Here is a 19,032-nt window from a genome sequence, read left to right on the forward strand (position 1 = left end):
TATCAGAATGGTTACCATTAACCACTCAGGCAACAACAGATGTTGGCAAGGATGCAGAGAAAGAGGATCCCTTTTGCACTGCTGGTGGGAATGTAAACTTGTACAGCCACTGTGGAAAACAGTATAGAGGTCTCTCAAAAACTTAAAAATAGAGCTACCCTATGACCCAGCAATTGCGCTGCTAGGTATTTATCTAAGGGATACGGGTGTGCTGTTTTGAAGGGGCACGGGCACTCCAATGTTAGCAGCATTATCAACAATAGCTAAAGTATGGAAAGAGCCCAAATGTCTGCTGAAGGATGGGTGATAAAGAAGATGTGGTATATAGTTACAATGGAGTATTTCTTGGCAATCCAAAAGAATGAAATCTTGGCATTTGTAACTACATGGATGGAACTAGAAGGTATTATGCTAAGCAAAATTAGAGAAAGATAAATATCATTTGACTTCACTCATATGGGGCATTTAAGATACAAAAAAGATGAACATAAGGGAAGTAACAATAATATAAAAATAGGGAGGGGGATGAAACATAAGAGACTTAAATATGGAAAACAAACAGAAGGTTACTGGAGGGGTTGTGGGTTGGGGGATGGGTTAAATGGGTAAGGGGCATTAAAGGATCTACTCCTGAAATCATTGTTGCACTAGATGTTAACTAACTTGGATGTAAATAAAATAAATAAATAAATGAATGGATGGGGCACTTAGATGGCTCAATTGGTTAAGTGTCCAACTTCAGCTCAGGTCATGATCTCATGGCTCATGGGTAGGAGCCCCATGTTGGGCTCTGTGCTCACAGCTCAGAGCCTGGAGCCTACTTTGAATTCTGTAACTCCCTCTCTCTCTTTCCCTCCACCCGCTTACGTGCTCTCTCTCTCTCTCAAAAATAAACATTAAAAAAATTAAAAATAAATTAAAAAAGGAAAAAACTATAAAAAATGATGTGTATCAATTAAAAATAACAAGCTTTAGATGTCAACCTAAAAACATGTGAAATGATATAAAACATGTGAAAATTATTTTAGAACATACAAGCAAAAAAAGAAAAATAAAATAAAGACCAGCCCTCTAGCACAGTGGTTCTAGGCTCTGATGTATTTAAGAATCCCCTGGGAAACTTGTAAAATCTGCAGATTTACAGGCTCATCCCCAGAGATTGCTACTCTGTAGGTCTGCACAGAACATATGGTTTTAATAAGCACTCCCTGGTGATTCTGATGTTTGGTCTATGGACTGGCCTTTGAGAAATACTACTTCAAGCTTTCTTCTCTGATCACAGTGCATCAGCAGAAAGCTACTTACTTGAGTTGTCTTTTTTTCTGGGCCATCTGTAGAACTGCCTTTTCTGAGTCATATTTTTGTGTCACACTTTCACCTTTTGCTTGGGATGTCCTGAAAAAATTTTATGAAGACTCCTTGCATTTGTAAAGAAAATTATCCAAGACATTATTCTATCACCACCTCTACTGGCCACCAGCACTTCCCACAGATGACCACAACTCATAAATTTCTTTCAGCATTTGGTAATAAAGAAAGTGTTGCTTCTTTAGGAAAATACTGGCATGTATTTTTCTTAGAGATATATCAGTAAATTCGTTTTGTTTTTCTTTTCTTTTGGTTTTCTAAGAATCTTGGAGATAATTTTTTGGCCTTGGGCATTTGGATCCTAACCTCTGCTTATGACCCAACCTAATTAAAATGTTCTTAGTCTTGATTTTTTAAATGTCTTTCTTTTTTATGATTTTAATTTTTTTAATGTTTATATATTTTTCAGAGATAGAGACAGAGTGTGAGTGGGGGAGGGGCAGAGGGAGAGAGGGAGACATATAATCTGAAACAGGTTCCAGGCTCTGAGCTGTCAGCACAGTGCCCGATGCAGGAACAGTGAGATCATGACCTAGGCCAAAGTTGGATGCTTAACCGACTGAGTCACCCAGGAGCCCTCTTTTTTATGATTTTAATAAATTACCTACCTATCCTTTCTAGAGAAGTATAAATAAGGAAACAAATTGGTAAAAGTATTCTGTTTCTATATATTTTTTAAATATATGGATAAAATATTTGGAACCAAAAGCATTTTCTAGTTTAATCAGCTTGGTATGTGTTTGTGTGTGTTTGTATGCATGTATATGTGTGTATGCCTCTATCTGTAAAGGAAGTTTGCTTGTGGATGTAGAGAATGGATTGATGGAATTTGCTGTTGCATGTTGGATGTACGCAGTTGTAAGGCATATTGGGATTTCAAGTGCACAATTGGATAAATGGAAGGTAGGACAGGCTGCATGGACTTGGGGGGATAGTAGAGTGCCCAGGTTTCAGTTCCATGAGGGGACTGTAGTGTGTTGCAAATAGGAAAAGTAGAATCTCCTAAAATGGGAAAGTCTAATAAGGATATCCAAGGCCCATAGAATTCACGTTAAAAAAGGTCCAAACCCCATAAGCTGGTGATGATAAAGATGTCAATGTTCTTCCAAATACACCTTAAAATTTTTGACTGTTCTTGAAAATAATCTTTAGTAGAAAGTAGAAATATGTATTTTTATGTATGTATACAAGAAAAGTAGAAGATAGAAATATGTATTTTTATGTATGTATGTATACAAGAATCATTTATTTCTCATATATTCTAAAAATCCTATTATAGACTTTCCCAGCCTCAGGATTACAGACTCAAATGAGACAAACAAGATAACATTCTTGCTTTTTGGACTTTCCAGGCATAGATCAGAACTACAGGTGTCCTTCTGTAAATTAGGAAAAATGTCTGTTCTTGGCCTTAAGTTCCCTCAGGTATAAGCCGTGGCAGGGGGTGGGGGTAAAAGCAGTCCCTATTGCCTCTTTGGTAAGTCTTTATCAGGGCACACTGGCACACCAGATGCAGAGTAGATGCCTTCAGTGAGCGAAACTGGCAGGGTATGAGTGCTAGGTGAAAATAGAGGTCATTGTGTGCTAGGAACTATACAGGGATAGAGGGCAGCAGAGGCCTAATCTATAGTGGGTTGGGGGGGGCACCACTCAGCTCAAGCTGAAACTTTAAGCCCATTCTTGCCAATTACAATGACTCCAAGAGAAAGTAGAAATCTGGGGTTTTAAGTGACCTCTTGACACTTTTTAATTTTTTTTTTTTTTTTTTTTTTTTGAGAGAGAGCATGTGGCGGGGAGAAGGGCAGAGGGAGAGAGAAAGAATCTTCAGCAGGATCCATGCTCATTGGGAGCCCAACACAGGCCTCAATCCCATGTTCCTGGGATCATGACCTCAGTTGTACTCAAGAGTTGGATGTTAAACCAACTGAAGCCGCCTGGGTGCCCCTTGATCTCTTGAATTTTAAATGCTGCATGGACCAAACAATGTATCCGTGGACTTTAGTTGGCTTCTAGAGTACCAATTTGGAACCTCAACTCAAGATAAATCCATCCATTTTTTTTCTGGGCTACGATTTTTTTCTTTTTGTTTTTTCCTGCACTCAAATGATCATTTTTAAAGAGGTACTTAAATACAGATAATTCAAGCATTGCTTAAATACAGACAATTCAAGCATTGCTTTGCTTAAATCATATGAAATATCACTTTGATCTAATGTCTTAATTTGATAGATTTATATTCAGTATGTCAGAGTGAATGACAGAGGTAACACTTTTCAAAATAAAAATGAAAACCCAAACCCCAAAACAACAGATATTTTTTGACATCTATTGTTCAGCGTTATGGGGGACCTAAAAAAGCATTACACAGATAAAATGTGAAATCTGTAAAGGGTTAGGGAGTATATAATGCATCTTAAATTAGACATTCTAGTCATATCGCATAGCCAGAAAAGGAGGCTTACTAGTGTACACTGAGCAGAGAATTCTCTAATTCTGCTTTAGCTGCTCATATAAGCTCATTTGCTACCTTAGCTGAAAAAATGAACAACTTCAAATATTTCTCTACTGTATTATTTAAAATTTAGTAATAATTATGTATCATTTTAGGCACTACAAAATGAAACAAATACCAATTATGTACTCATGTCACTTATACTGCTTCAGTGATCAAATACTAAAAAATAAGAAATGACATTTGTCATTATTATGGCTTTCTTTTGCATTGCAGCATTTTTTTCTGTTTTTTTTAATTTGCATTTGCAAATCAATAATGAGAGGAATACAAATGAAAATTAGGATAACATTAAAGAAGCAACGCTTGTGCAAGGATTATAGTTTTTAAAGGCTATGTACTCCTGGGTGACAAAGTTGGAAATATTCTGGCTTTATAAGCTACTTGTTTTCCATGCACAAAAAGTCTATTTCAGAGACTTCTTTAATATGCCACATCAGACTCCCTTTCCAATTACTTTGATACATGTATTGTAAACTTCATCTATAAAGCAAGCAGCATTTATGAATAAATAAAATGGAGCACAGTACACAGTAACATCATGATAATTTAATTCATTAAGGACCATTTACTCCTGTATTCAGATGGTCACAAAGCTGGATTTAAGAAGTTCATAATAATTAAGCAAAATCCCTTTGAAAGTTAAGTTACAACACAGACAGACATTTAAAAATAATACTGCACTAGGAATACAACTTTAAAAAGGTTAAGTGTATGGGGCTCGGTCGGTTAAGCACCAACTTCAGCTCAGGTCATGACCTCAAGCTCTATGAGTTTGGGGCCCACGCCGGGCTCTGTACTGACAGCTCAGAGTCTGGAACCTGCCTTAGGTTCTGTCTCCTTCTCTGCCCCTCTCCCACTTATACACCCACACTTTCTCTCTCTCTCAGAAATAATTAAACATTTAAAAAAATTTTTTTAAAGGTTAAGCGTATTAACGGACTTAGGTATACAGAGGACTTTTAGGAAGCCACTCTTGGGCATGTGATCATGGTGAAGGAGGCACAGGTACATTATTTCTCTTGCTCATTGAACAGATTTAATACTGATCAAATTGAATTGAAATTGACAGTTAAAAGCATCAGCATTTTTCAGCTTGAAACCCTTTCACATGCAGCAGACACTGTTACTGTCTGCCTGTATCCGCGCGGCTTCCTCTTTCTGCCTGTGGCCAGGCCCAGGGCTTTGGTCTGAAGCAATCCTGACAATTCAGACCCTCTTTGCCAGTGATAGGTCTGAGAATGGACACAGAGTCAACCCTGGCTCGTGAAACATAAGGGGAAGACTGCAGGGGTTTCCAGGCAGAATGTTTCTTCTCTAAGAAAAGGAGGAACAAAAGAAAAAAGAAAAAGGTATATTTGTGTTCTGCCTTCTCTTTCCTACTTTGGACGACACCGTCCTCTTAGGACAGAAAACTTGGAGGTACTGTAGGCATTTTACAACGAGGCAGAAGGTCAAGAGAATTACAAAGAAAGGAAGCCAGCCCCCTGATGTGGTAGAGCTGCTGAAACGACTTTTGAACCACTTAACCTCCAGACTTCTTGTCACATGAAAAACTTAAGTGTCTTTATTGTTTAAACCATGGATAACTAGATTTTTTGTTACTTGCAGTGTAAAGGATTCTCCCCGGAATACCATAAAAATACAGGGCCAGTGGTGTGCCAGAACTAGCTCACACAGGCTTGTGAGACAATTGTGCCTCTCTGCCCAATTTTACCCTCAGTGACTTGGAGTTGGTAGCTTGAAATAACCTGTGGTGGGAGTATTTATACTATGGAAGGAACTAGGCCAGCGGTATTTATCAGGGCTTTTCCCCCTCGAGAGCTGGCTGTTAAGCATTTATCAGAGGCACACCGCTGGGTGACTTACCTTACTCCTCACAGGTAATATAATAACAGCTACTAGGCTATTTATCATCTTTTTAAAAAATTTTATTTTTTGTAAGATTTTATTTTTAAGCAATCTCTACACCCGACATGGGGCTTGAATTTACAACCCAGAGATCAAAAGTTGCTCCACCCACTGAGCCAGCCAGGTGCCCCTATTTGTCATCTTTTAAAGTGCATTTTTAATAGAAAATGGGTAATAGAGTATATCAAGACATTTTTAAGTCATGGAATTTTAGAACTGGAAGGGATTTTAGAAAATTTAAGAAGGCAAAATTAAATCTTGAGTGATCTTAAAACTAACCTAGCATTACATAACTAGCTAATAACAGAGTCAAGCCTACGCTTTGACTCTTTATTCCCATCTTAGTAATCTTTCCAGCACACCAAAGAGCCATTCTATTACTTATACAAAAATAATAATAATATATAATTCTTTGCTTATGAACATTCCAGCCTCAAATAAAAATATTAAGCTAGTGAGATACTCAATTTCTCTATAAATAGACCAACCTGGCTTTGATAATGCATATAAAAAGCCATGTTTAACTATATATATATATATATATACATATATATATTCTAAATTTTAGTCTACTCAGCAAAGACGCAGACTTTGAAGAAGGCTGACATATGGGAGCTGTGAGCATGAGATTAAAAGCTGCCAACGACCTTCAATCATCGCTCACAGTTAAGTCCCGACAAGTAATGGGATGATCAGCTGGGCTGCGCTCTCGCAGAGAGGGAGATGCTGCCGCATCCATTCTCCAGAGGCTGAAGGACTGTTGGCTGAGGCAGAGACTGTCGGGAGAGGCAGCCAATCTTGAAAGATAGAAACTATATTGTGGGGGGGCACCTGGGTGGCTCAGTCGGTTAAGCGGCTGGCTTCCGGCTTCAGCTCAGGTCATGATCTCACGGTTCGTGGGTTCGAGCCCCGCGTCGGGCTCTGTGCTGACAGCTAGCTCAGAGCCTGGAGCCTGTCTTCAGATTCTGTGTCTCTCTCTCTCTCTCTGACCCTTCCCTGCTCGTGCTGTCTCTCTCTGTCTCTCAAAAATAAATTAAAAAAAAAAAGGAAACTATATTGTGGGATGAGAGGAATTCACAGAGGATCTGGAATGGACAGAGAGGCAGTGGAATGCCAGGTTCTGAAAACTTAGGTTTGAAATAGCTGACCAAATTAGTCAGCAGAGATTAGATATTGAAAAAACTCGGTACTGGTCAGAGTACTTGTGGGGGCTTCATAGCTCTGGTACCTCTGAAAACTGGTACATTTTTGAAAAGCAATTCGGCAATACACTGCATGTGGATAACTGCAAACACAAAGATGTTGCATAATTTTGATATAATGTCGACCATGTGGTGATACATACAGACGAGTTCATTATACCAGTCTCTCTATTTTGGGGTATAGTTGGCATGTTTCATAGAATTTCAGGAAATGTATACAGGATTTGGCTCAGGAATTCTAAGTTTTAGTGATCCATTTTAAGGACATATCATAGGTAAAAGATTAATGACCATTTACTATAAAGTAGTAAAAAATTGGAAATAATCCAAATTTCTAACACCAGGAGAATGGGTGAACACATGATAATATATTCATACAATAAAAATGCAACAGAGCCATTAAGATCATATTTTGAAAGATATTTAATAAAAAGAGAAAGTACTCAAAACAAAATAAAGTAATAGAGAACAGTATAGTTTGTGTTTGTATCTGTGTGTATGTTTATTTATTTATTTATTTTAATCGTTTATTGTCAAATTGGTTTCCATATAACACCCAGTGCTTCTCCCCACAAGTGCCCCCCACCATGACCATCACCCCTTCCCTCCTTTCCCCTACCCTTTCAGTCCATGGTTTGTTTTCAGTATTCAGTAGTCTCCCTTGATCTGTGTCCCTCACTCTTCCCCGCTCTCTTTCCCCCTTCCTCTCCCCTTGGTCCCCTGCCAGGTTTCTCCTGTTAGACCTATGAATGCAAACATATGGTATCTGTCCTTCTCCGCCTGACTTATTTCGCTTAGCATGACACCCTCGAGGTCCATCCACTTTGCTATAAATGGCCAGATTTCATTCTTTCTCATTGTCATGTAATACTCCATTGTGTATATATACCATGTCTTCTTGATCCATTGATCAGTTGATGGACATTTAGGCTCTTTCCATGATTTGGCTATTGTAGAAAGTGCCGCTATGAACATTGGGGTACATGTGCTCCTATGCATCAGCACTTCTGTATCCCTTGGGTAAATCCCTAGCAGTGCTATTGCTGGGCCATAGGGAAGTTCTATCGATAGTTTTTTGAGGAGTTTCCACACTGTTTTCCAGAGCGGCTGCACCATCTGTGTGTATGTTTAGAGAAGACTGAAGAAGATGCACTAAAACCAAGGTGCTCTCTGTGATTATAATTTTCCTTTATTTTCTGAATTTTCAAAATTTCTCTAATATGCATGTAGAAACTTAAAATTTAAAGTCTTTTTTTCTTATTATAAAATTAATACATGCTAACTTAACAATAGAAAGTATGGAGGAAAAAAATATGAAACATTTATACTTAGAAAAAATAACATAGAAATAAAAAACAGAACAAACAAACCACCTTCAAGTCACTTGGAGATACTTCTGACAACAAAGGTATCTGTCTTAATCAGCGCTGAAGTCAAGAAGGGAAAACTGCACCCAGAGCGTACATCTCAGTAAGCAGATTGATGGCTAATGCCATCAGGGAGGTGAGGGGACAAGAGATACACCCACTGGCTGGATGTCTGAGGTTGGGAGAAGGTTGTAATCGACAGTGGATTCTTTCAGGAGCAGCTGCATCCATCTGCACGAGGCGGAGAGAGACAGCAATAGGCAAAGGACTTAAAAGATTCTTGCTCTGCATTCGGAATGCACTTTCTATGCTGGGGTGCATATTTCTCCACTTAAGAAGTGAAGAGAGTATTGTGCTAATAATTACTTTGTGATTTCCCAACTGTGTGTCTCCTAATATGAGAATAAGTTGAGAATGAGCCAAGTGAGGCCCCACACAATTTATTTCAGTTATACGATCACCCTCAAGTTTAAAACCTTGGTTGTCCCAGATATGCAACCACATGGCTCTAGAAATCTGACCTGAAAACCCTAGTTTAGACCAGTGTTTGTCAACTTTTTTTCATTGCAATGCATAGAAAAGATGACATTCCCATATGAAACATATTTTCATGGTGCACCCAGGGTTAAGAGACATGTTTCTAATTCTTTCTCTCAAAATTAAGAAAGCAATGCTAATGAGTGTAATGTTATTATAAAGAAATCCTTGACCATACTGTGATCTTTATTTGAAAATAGTGATTAATTCACAAACAATGGCTGTCTTTAACAGGCTCATCCTTAGTGTAGCTAGGGTAGCCACCCTGCTCTCATACTTGGAAGGAGGGCCACCTATCCCTACTTTCTGAATGTAATTAAAATCACTTTCAAAATATCTGCCTTTAATGATATCCCTAGAGGCTTATGAAACTTGCTGACCGTGCAGCCTCCTTTCAAGTGAGATTAGCTTGGGCAGGCAGGACAGGCTGAGTTGCCCAGGTTCCACACTCATCTGGGAGAGACCTTGCTCTTTGACTTTTCTCAGAATCAAATTACAAATAATGCCACTTGAAAGAGGACTGCTCTGTCTTTCATCTTAAATAGGTCCTTTTACCTTGAAATTAAAACGACAGGTCAGAATAAACTAAGAATGATGATTGATGATATCTATTCATTAATTAACCAATTATATATTTCAACATTTAATGTATGCAGGTACTGTTCTAGGCTCTAGGAATTTAGCAGTGAATGAAAACAGAAAAGATTGATCCCAACGTTCATAAGGCTCTTGTTCTAGTGGGTAGAGACAGACACGAAACAAAATTGGAAGCACTGTTGGTTTATTTGGGCCCTCATTCAATTCATTTATTTAGCTAACAAGTACCAAAAATACCTAACATGTGCTAGGCATTCTAGATGCTTTCACATAAATCTAACTTAATTTTTGCATCAACTCTGCACAAAAGTATATTATTATCTCCTTTTTTCAGATGCATAAATAGCATAGCTCATTGTAATAGCAAGAGAGGAAGCAATCAATATGTGCAATATAGGAGACTTGTTAAGTAAATTATAACAATCTGTGCAAATAAAATACTGTATTATGTAGCTATTTTTTTATGTAGCTATTCTAAAGATCTCCATGTACTGATATGGAAAGCTGCCCAAAATACAGTGTCAACTTAACAAGAAAAAGACAAAATGCAGAACAGGATTTAAAATCAGCTCTTGTTTATGTTTTCTTAAAAAAGAAAAAGATATTCATACCCCTACGTTTGTATATGGAAAGTACATGAGATACCACATAAATAATTCAATAGTGATTCTAGGGAAAGGGACTGGTGATTTAAGATGAGAGGAATACTTACTTTTAATTGTATATCCCTCCTTTTGACAGTTTGAAATGTTAACCATATACATTAATTATTTTTTCAGTTAAAGGTCTTCATGTTTTCTTAGAAGAATGTTGATTGAACTTCTGAAAGCTTCAGGGATAGGACTGGCTTGTGTTTAAGGTCATGGGAATTTAGTTTCTAGGTCTTTAATTTAGGAAAGAAGATAAGTAAATGTCATGTAAAGGAAAAATATATTAACTTGTATGCTTTTAGGTAAATGTGTGTGCTTGCACCTGTGCTTGTTGAAAAGGCTGGTGGGGTCCTGAACAGAAACTGCAGGGCCCAACGTACAGGATTAGAAAAGATTTAAGAGAAATAGAAAAGAGGATTTAGAAAAGGTGCTAATGTTCCATTCTTTGTATTCATAGTACCTGGTATAGTGCGTGGCATTAGGAGCTAATGTTTGTTAAAGCACGTGAGATTATCGGAGGATGTCAGGGGTGAGGATGCAATGCAGGTGATTTAAAGTTAAAACAGTTTCTAGGGTTGATGATATGGTTTGATCATCTCAGCCAGATGAAGATGCAAGGGAAAATGTGGTTCAGAATATAAATTACTCAGTTCCTTCTTATCCCCAGTAGAAGGCATATCCCCCAAGTCTGCTGATTTGGAAAATCCTTAGTTTTTGCAAGGACTGAATTCCTTTGCTTGTTATTTATCAGCTTTCTGCTGACAAGTCTTGTTCCTTCTCTGTCCTTAGCTCCTTTTCTGTTTTCTTGTTAAAAAAATCTATTAAAAAAAAAAAAAGCAGTTCAGTAGCTCAACTGTTTCAAAATCTCATTTCATCTCATTTGTCATTTATTAATGAACCTATTTTCTCTCCAGTGTTTCTTATCCCTCAGATATATTTGAGGAAATGCTTTTTTAAATCCCTGGGGCTATTATTACATCAGTAGTTCTTTTACTGCCTTTTAAAACATCAGGCTCAGACTTTAATCACTCTATATATTACTCCCCACCCCTTCCCACTTTTCTTTTTCAAAGTACTTTTTTTCTCTTCTAAATCTAGTACTCTAGAAAACCCCCAGTGAGCCCAAACTGGATGTATTTTTGTTTTGAGAAATTTATCAGATGAATTATAATTTATTACTGCTTGCTTCTAGGTTATTTAAGGATAGTCTAGTCTTTTTTTAGCTAACAATTTCCTATATCTTCTATCATTTGTAAAAACAAAGATGCAGCTCATTTTGTGGTTATTTAATATTTTCCTCTATTTTTGACTTGATATTGGTTTCTTAACTTCGAAAAATAGGTTTATTAGGAACCTATTTTTAATAAACCCTGCCTTCCTAAACATGTTTTTTGACTGAATCCAATTCTAAAGACCATTTTAGTGTTCTTTTGCATTTCAGTATTCACTTGATGCTGTTGAACAGCAGACTCAAGGAAAGGAAAAAGGCTTTGCTATCAGAAGGATGGTGGAAAGAGCAAACATTAGGTCCAGAGTTAGGAATAAACTTCTATAATGTCTCTTTCTTTTCTCTCTCTTTCTTCCTTCTTTCCTTCCTTCCTTCCTCCTTCCCTCCCTGCCTTTCATTCAGACTTTGCCTATCTCACTTTCCCCATCTAGAATCAATCATCTCCCCCGCTTTCTTATCTAATATTGAAAAAGAGGCATAAGAAATTTTGCAAAAAGCTATGAATGCCTGTGAAAAAGGGCATTATGTAAATGTCCAGTATTATTATGCTGGAATTTTGCCATTATGCTGTTTGCAGAAGAATAAGATTTAGAATAATATTCTCCTTTCAACCTTCAGTCCAGGGAGGTTCAGTTACCAAAATACCAGAAGAACGGTTCCTATATGGTAGGGTCACAGCAAAGATCTAAACACTAGATTGATGCCTTTTTATTAATGATGATCACTGTCATAAATTCACCTTCTTGTGGCAGTCATGGTAATGGAGGGAATTGAGGACAAGGTGTGTTGCTTTTGCTTATTTTGCTCAAGAGGAGGGAAAAGAAAACAAAGAAGTGTGTCCTGGCTATAGTCTAAGTGATCCAAACAGCTCAGTTTACATGTCAGAGGGGGGACAATGATGCTGCATAATGGGAATGAAATTTGTGTAAATATTGACACTGTGTATATAGGATATAAGAGAAAGTACTGCCTTAAGTGCTACTAGAAGGTACAAGACTGTGCTAGACATTTCTAGATGTAAAGGAGTTTTTATCCTAAACTGGGCAATTTAAGGGCACACCAAAAAAAGCCCAGTCAGCCTCAAAACAGCTCTTGCTTCCTGGTGATCCAGTCTGGAGTCTCTGTCCTGAGGCCTACTCCCTTACTTTGGATTTGTAGTCAACCATGCTATTCCGAGCCCTTGTGTGTAAGACTAGGTGCTCGTCAGAGCAACTGGCAATGAACTTGCTGTAAGTATGCAAAAGATGGATTCTCAAAGCTTTACAGAAAAGATGACTTTTGGACGGGAGGTCTTAAGGGATGAGTAGGGCCTCACAAACTCAAGCCCCTTGGGGCAGTTAACACGAATATGTGACATAGGCTAGAGAAGTGCTTGTGTTGCTGTCTAAGAATAATATGTCTTCAGTATCTATTATAGGCCCAATGAAATAACCAAAAGCAGAACATATCCAGGGCGCTAGAGAAATCCTAGGCCACCAGTTTGAGACCCCGATTTATATAGATGGAGGATGGATAGTGAAGCATTACAGAGTGAAAGAGTAAATACGGGAAAAAAATCACCCACATATGCACATTAGCTAAGAACTCTGCTGGCATTGATAAATTTTACCACGGGGATTGATAATATTTCTGAAACAGAGGTATAAGAAATGACCTTTATTCTTTTGAAAATATAAAACTGGTAGAGCAAGATCTGGTAGCTCAGAGTCAGCAAAGGACATTTTAATAGTTCAAGGGTTCAGAGATATTTCCCATAAATATTTCACTATTTGTGCTCACACAGTCTTCTTTATTTTTTTTAAAGTTGTGATCTCTCTTTTTTTTTTTTTTTTACATATAGTTTATTACCAAGTTGGTTTCCATATAACACCCAGTGCTCTTCCCCACAAGTGCCCTCTCTATGACCATCACCTCCCTTCCCCTTCCCCCTTCCTTCTTCAGACCTCAGTTTGTGCTCAGCATTCAAAAGTTACACAGTCTTCCTTAAAATGCAGGTGTCAGAAAATTTTAGATTAGATTACCTTGTATAACCTAGCTGAGATTAACTCCCCAAAGCAGAATAGAAGATTTATAGGGAGGGCGGGGGGAATGGAGAGTTTGAGGCTTGGGTGGAAGTCAGAATTGTAGGTGGGTGTGAGTGCTGTGCTCCTGCAGGCTGACAGTTGAGGAACCCTGCAGGTATGGGGGTGGGTATTGCAGGAGAGGGAGGAGGAAAGCTTTGTCTACTGTGCAATTTTGCCTAGGGCAGCTAATTGCTTGGGCCCAGAAAATTGCCTGTGGAAGCCTTGGGCAATATGAAGTAGGTTTTCCCTGATGCCTAGCTTATCAGGTTAAGTTGAAATTTGGTAGAGAGGAGAGGAGAGGAATGATGAGCTGAAAGAATTCCTGAGCTGAAAGAAACCTCAAAGGTCACTAACTTTTTAAAAAAGTGTCTATACTGACAAAATTGGGAAATTGAACTTCCGGAAAAAGTGCCTCAGCCTAAAGCAACCCCCCACCAGCGGCAATATCTTTAGGGACTAAAAGGGAAAGGGGAAAGGGACTTTACTTTATAATTTGTTCCACGATTGACCCCAGTCTGAAGAAGGATCTAGCATTCACTGAGTCTTTATCATGTGCCCATGCTTTGTACTGGATACCTCACTTTATTTTCAAAAGTGTTGTGGAACAAGTTATCATCATCAATTAATACAGGATTAACAATTCTGAGATTAACAAATTTTCCCAGGGTTGTTCAGCTGGTAAGAGGTAGAGTTAGAATATAAATCCAGGTGTGTCTGACTGAGCCCTCCTGCCTTTTTTTCCACAGACATTCATTAAATGCTATGTACTGTGCTAGCTGCTCTAGGGATAGAAATAAATAGTTTATCCTTGTCTCTTAGAGTTGATAATCTAAAGAAGGAAAACCCTGAATTAATTAACTGGTCATTTGAGCTTTCTATTCAATGTCCCAATGTATAAGAAGTGGAGGAGATCACTCATGGCCACACCGACTGCAAGATATTCTCAATGTTCATATAATTAAAAAAAATAAGGTGAGGTGCCACACATGCCCCAAATCCTCTTTATTAATCTGTGTAGCTTTGTGTGGCATATAAAACAATGTTCCCAAACTGTCCTAAGATATTAATAGGTTCAGCAAAAACAAAACCCTAAAAGCTGGTGTTAGCAATATTTCTTCAAAAATGCATTTCAAAAATATATGTAAGGAAAATACTGAGTACATTTCTGTTGTTCTTACTGTGCAAAGTCTGTCTATAAGAAATGGTGAGCGGTCCTAAGAACAAAGGAATGGCATATGTCACCTGAAGGTAACTGACTAGGTGCTCAGTTTATTAGTTAAAAGAGACTCAAAATTGACTATTTTACCAGTGTAATGTAAACATTAATGCATGTTGACTCTTCCATGATCTTCAGCTTATATTATGCATATTTGTGATATGGATAAAATTTTGCTTTAGTCTAACAGCAGTTACATTTTCTTTGAGACCATATTTTAGTGTCTACTTTAATCCAGATGCCTGTTGTATTTTATGAGTTTGTGGTGATTTTTCAGCATCATGTTATAATGAGATCAAATATGTTTGGGAAACAGTAATCAAGTACTTGCTGCAAAGTCGGTACCATGTTCTGATTCCCAAGTTTCCCAAAGAGTACACTGGTCTTCTTGATTTAGTTTCCTACTTTTTGAACGTTTGCTACTTCATTAGACAGATTTACAGTTTCCAATGCACATAGATCTATGGTATTAAGTGCACATAAACTTAACACTTTCCTTACACATATGATGACAAAAACCATACTATCAGAATCACTAAAATAGCTAATTTTATGTTACATGTATTTCACCACAATTAAAAATAAAATATAACAGAGGTGACAATGCCACATAAGAAGAGTTGCAAAAGATAATATATTTGGTGTTGTAATTTTACATAAGACAGAAAATAATAATATTTTATTTGTGTGAGAAAAACCATATAAATTGGAGTTAAATGTCTTATAAAATCTAAACCAGAAATATATTCATGAGAATATTTACACACAATTAAGTAAAAAGCAGAACCATAATTTCCAGCAGGATATTGTTCACTGGTATGTTTTCAGCACTTGGCATAGCACCTGACACTTAGTACACATTCAACAAATATTTGTCAAATGGATAAAAAGATTATTTCAGCTCTGGGTCTCTTTTCCTACTTGCCCATTTAACCTGTTTTCTTTCTAGAGCAAGTTACATAATTTATACTTAATGTTTCTGTGTTCCCAGTTCCTTTAGAACATAAACTGAATCAGTATGATTATAAAACTTGGTAAATTGCAGATTAAAAACAAACAACATAAAAACCTGTTGTTGTAACACATAAATCTGAGTAAAAACAATTGTTTAAAAATAGTTTTAGGTTTTATTTAAAAAATCATATATGTAGCTTTATTACCATATGAGGGTGAACCATACTGTCTTTTTATCATAGGTCAAAATTGGCAATTTCATATGGTTTGATCTTAGTTTTTATAAATTTGATCTTAATAATGTATGTGTTTTTTTAATAAAGTTTATTTATTTATTTTGAGAGACAGAGAGAGCACGAGCTGGGGAGGGGCAGAGTGAGAGGGAGAGAGAGAATCCCAACCAGGTTTTGCTCTGTCAGCACAGAGCGTGATGCAGGGCTTGAACTCATGAACCTGAGCCAAAACCAAGTTGGACACTTAACTAACTGAGCCACTTAGCACTCTAGTAATATAGAAATTACTGGCTAATTTATGCCTACAGTTTCAAGTGATAGAAACATTGAAGCTTGGAGAAAATGCAATGTTCATCGAAAAGGCTCTTCTTTGCTTCCAAATGCTGGGGACTGAAAAGTGATCTCAAATTGGAACAAATATTATAGCATCTTCATTAAAATATGTGAAGGTGACACTTTTACTACTCATTTTTATGGTTAATCACAAATCTCCTACCAGACACTGTGGAATGAGCACCTGAATGTATTGTAAGAAGATTTAATGACCTTAAATATTGATTACCTTAACACATAGCAGTTCCTTCCATTTCTGAAGTTAAAAAAGCACTCTCAATTATTATGGTCAAAAAAAGGATGGGAAAGTCATGTATTTCATAATTAAGAATATCATAATAAAGTGGACCTATACTTTGTTTTCAAAAATACTGCCAATAATGATGAAAGACAGGGAAATTAATTTTGATCATTCAGTTTTTAAGTAATTTTAAATCCCTAAGTGATCATCATGATTTGAATGGTCTAGGTCAGGGCTAAGACAATGGCCCCAGAGCCATAGCAGTGACATGAGCAAAGTCTTACCCAGGAAATAGAACAATGCTTTGCTTCTGTTGTCATCCATGATTCCTTTAGCTACAAGAGAGACCCCCAAGTAAAACCTTTAAAACTGAAAGATATAAAGGAGAGAATTAGGGGTGCCTGGGTGGCTCAGTCAGTTAAGCATCTGTCTTCAGCTCAAGTCCTGATCTCATGGTTTGTGGGTTTGAACCTCACATTGGATCTGCGCTGACAGGCTGGAGCCTGCTTCAGATTCTGTGTCTCCCTATCTCTCTGCCTTCTGGTGTTCATTCTCTCTCTCTCTCTCTCTCTCTCTCTCTCTCAAAAATAAGCATTTTTTTAAAATGAGGGAGAATTAGACAGGTGCAGACTGCTACTACCACCTTCCAGTTATAAGCCAGTACATCTCCTTTCTTCTTTCAGTGTCTGTTTAGCAAGAGAAGGGTTAGGCTAAGTTTACAGGAGAATGGCTGGCTATCTAGACTTGCTAGTAGACCATTCCAATGCTGGTGGGAGTGAGTATGTGAGGCACTACATTTTGATGACTGCAAAACTTTCCAGACGTTGTCTATGCCTAGACAATAATAGTATCAGATAATACTTGCTGCATTATGGCTTGCTTTTTAAAAATTAAAAAGTACATATGTTATGAATTCCATTCCTGTCATTCACTATTTTTATACAACATTCTTTTTAGAGTTGCTTAAAGTTCTATTGTGTGTGTGGTGCTCCACAATTTACTCGCACAATCCTTTGTTGTCATTCACTATGTTTTTCTTCACCATTATTCATTTTCTTGAATTCATTTCTTCACCATTACTAATAACATTGCAGCTAAATCTGAACATAAATTCTTAATTCTTTTTTAGGGGAAATTTAGTAAATTCTAGAAGTAGAATTTCCTGCTTGACAATAGAGATTTTGAAACATTTTCTGGAGGGAACTTTTAGCTCCCAAGAGCAGAGATAAGGAAGAGAGAAGAGGCAGGCAGTAGGGTGAACCCTCTCATACTGGGGGAGCTTCTGAACAGAGTCTAGATGAGCTCACTTAGAAAAACAGAACACATATTTGTGACCTCACGCTTAGACAATTATTTCAAACTCAGGCCAGAAAGACAGGGTGAGACAACTGAAAATAGTTGACATTTTTTTGAGTATATATTATGTGCTAGGCAGTGCTATAATCATTTACTGTGTATTTTTTCACTCTATTCACACCATAATTCAAGGAGGTTAGTAAAGAATAGAGGCGCAAGAAGTTCAATAATTTTTCAAGGGTCTCTTATCTAGTGTGTGGCAAGCACAGAGCCTTGCATGATTTAAACAACTGTGCATTGTTGCCTCCTGCCCAACATGCTGGCTGCTTAGGCAGATGAGCTAGGAAAGCCCCCAAATAAAAGTCCATGGTGCACACTGCATCCTTCTAAAATCTCCTACTTTTCTCTTTTTCAGAAGTTTGACTTCTCCATCAATGCCATCTTCTCTCTTGGTAGTAAGTACAATGATGATAACCTTAAATATTTTAGTATTTGTCACTAGTCATGGGATAAGTCATTTAAAAAATTAATCAATATTATAATTGCATCAACTACTGCTGCAGTTTAATTACTAAATTCTGATAGTTGGTATAAGTAAACAATTCTCTTTGTATGGTTGTACTTGATGAGGACATTGCAGAATTCTCATTGGATGTATTCTTTATATTCCAGTTACATTGAAAGTCATTCAGGGATACACAGACACAACAAAGAAGATACAGTAATTATTCTTTCCAGGATGTAATGCCAGTTAAGTTTTGATTTTCACACAGTATATGTATTTTTTAGTTTTTTAATGTTTATTTTCTTTTTCCGGGGGGGAGGGTAGAGAAAGAGTGAGACGCAGAATCTGAAGTAGGCTCCAGGCTATGAGCTGTCAGCCCAGAGCCCAACACAGGGGAGCCATGAGATCATGACCTAAGCCAAAGTTGGACGTGAGCCACCCAGGCACCACCCCCTGTACATATTTTATTCTAAATAAATACCTGAAACTGTCCAAGTCAACATGTTCTGCATAAAAAATGGACTCTCATAACACTGTCACCTTCTTTAAAATGGCTGAAGATATGTACACATCGAAATTAAAGAGTGGACCTTGAGGGTGTCATGCTGAATGAAGTAAGGCAGGCAGAGAAGGACAGAAACCATATGTTTGCACTCATAGGTCTAGCAGGAAAACAAGAGAGACCTAATGGAGAACCAGGGGGAACGGAGGAGGGAGAGAGAGTTGGGGAGAGAGAGGGATGCAGAACTTGAGAGACTATTGAAAGCTGAGAATGAACTGAGGGTTGGGGGGGAGGGGGGAGGGGGGAAGACAGGTGGT

At 37.6% G+C, this 19,032-nt stretch overlaps 1 long non-coding RNA gene across 1 annotated transcript in view; it reads left to right on the forward strand.

Moving 5' to 3' along the window:
* LOC115302914 overlaps window positions 1-19,032 on the forward strand; it is a 76,494-nt gene that overhangs the window by 3,330 nt on the left and 54,132 nt on the right. Inside the window, exon 2 of the long non-coding RNA XR_003913715.1 lies at window positions 18,124-18,163. This is a non-coding gene — a long non-coding RNA (uncharacterized LOC115302914). The remainder of the gene's footprint in view (window positions 1-18,123; window positions 18,164-19,032) is intronic.

The sequence above is a fragment of the Suricata suricatta genome, chromosome 9, assembly GCF_006229205.1.
Source record: "Suricata suricatta isolate VVHF042 chromosome 9, meerkat_22Aug2017_6uvM2_HiC, whole genome shotgun sequence".
Taxonomy (NCBI): Eukaryota; Metazoa; Chordata; class Mammalia; order Carnivora; family Herpestidae; genus Suricata; species Suricata suricatta.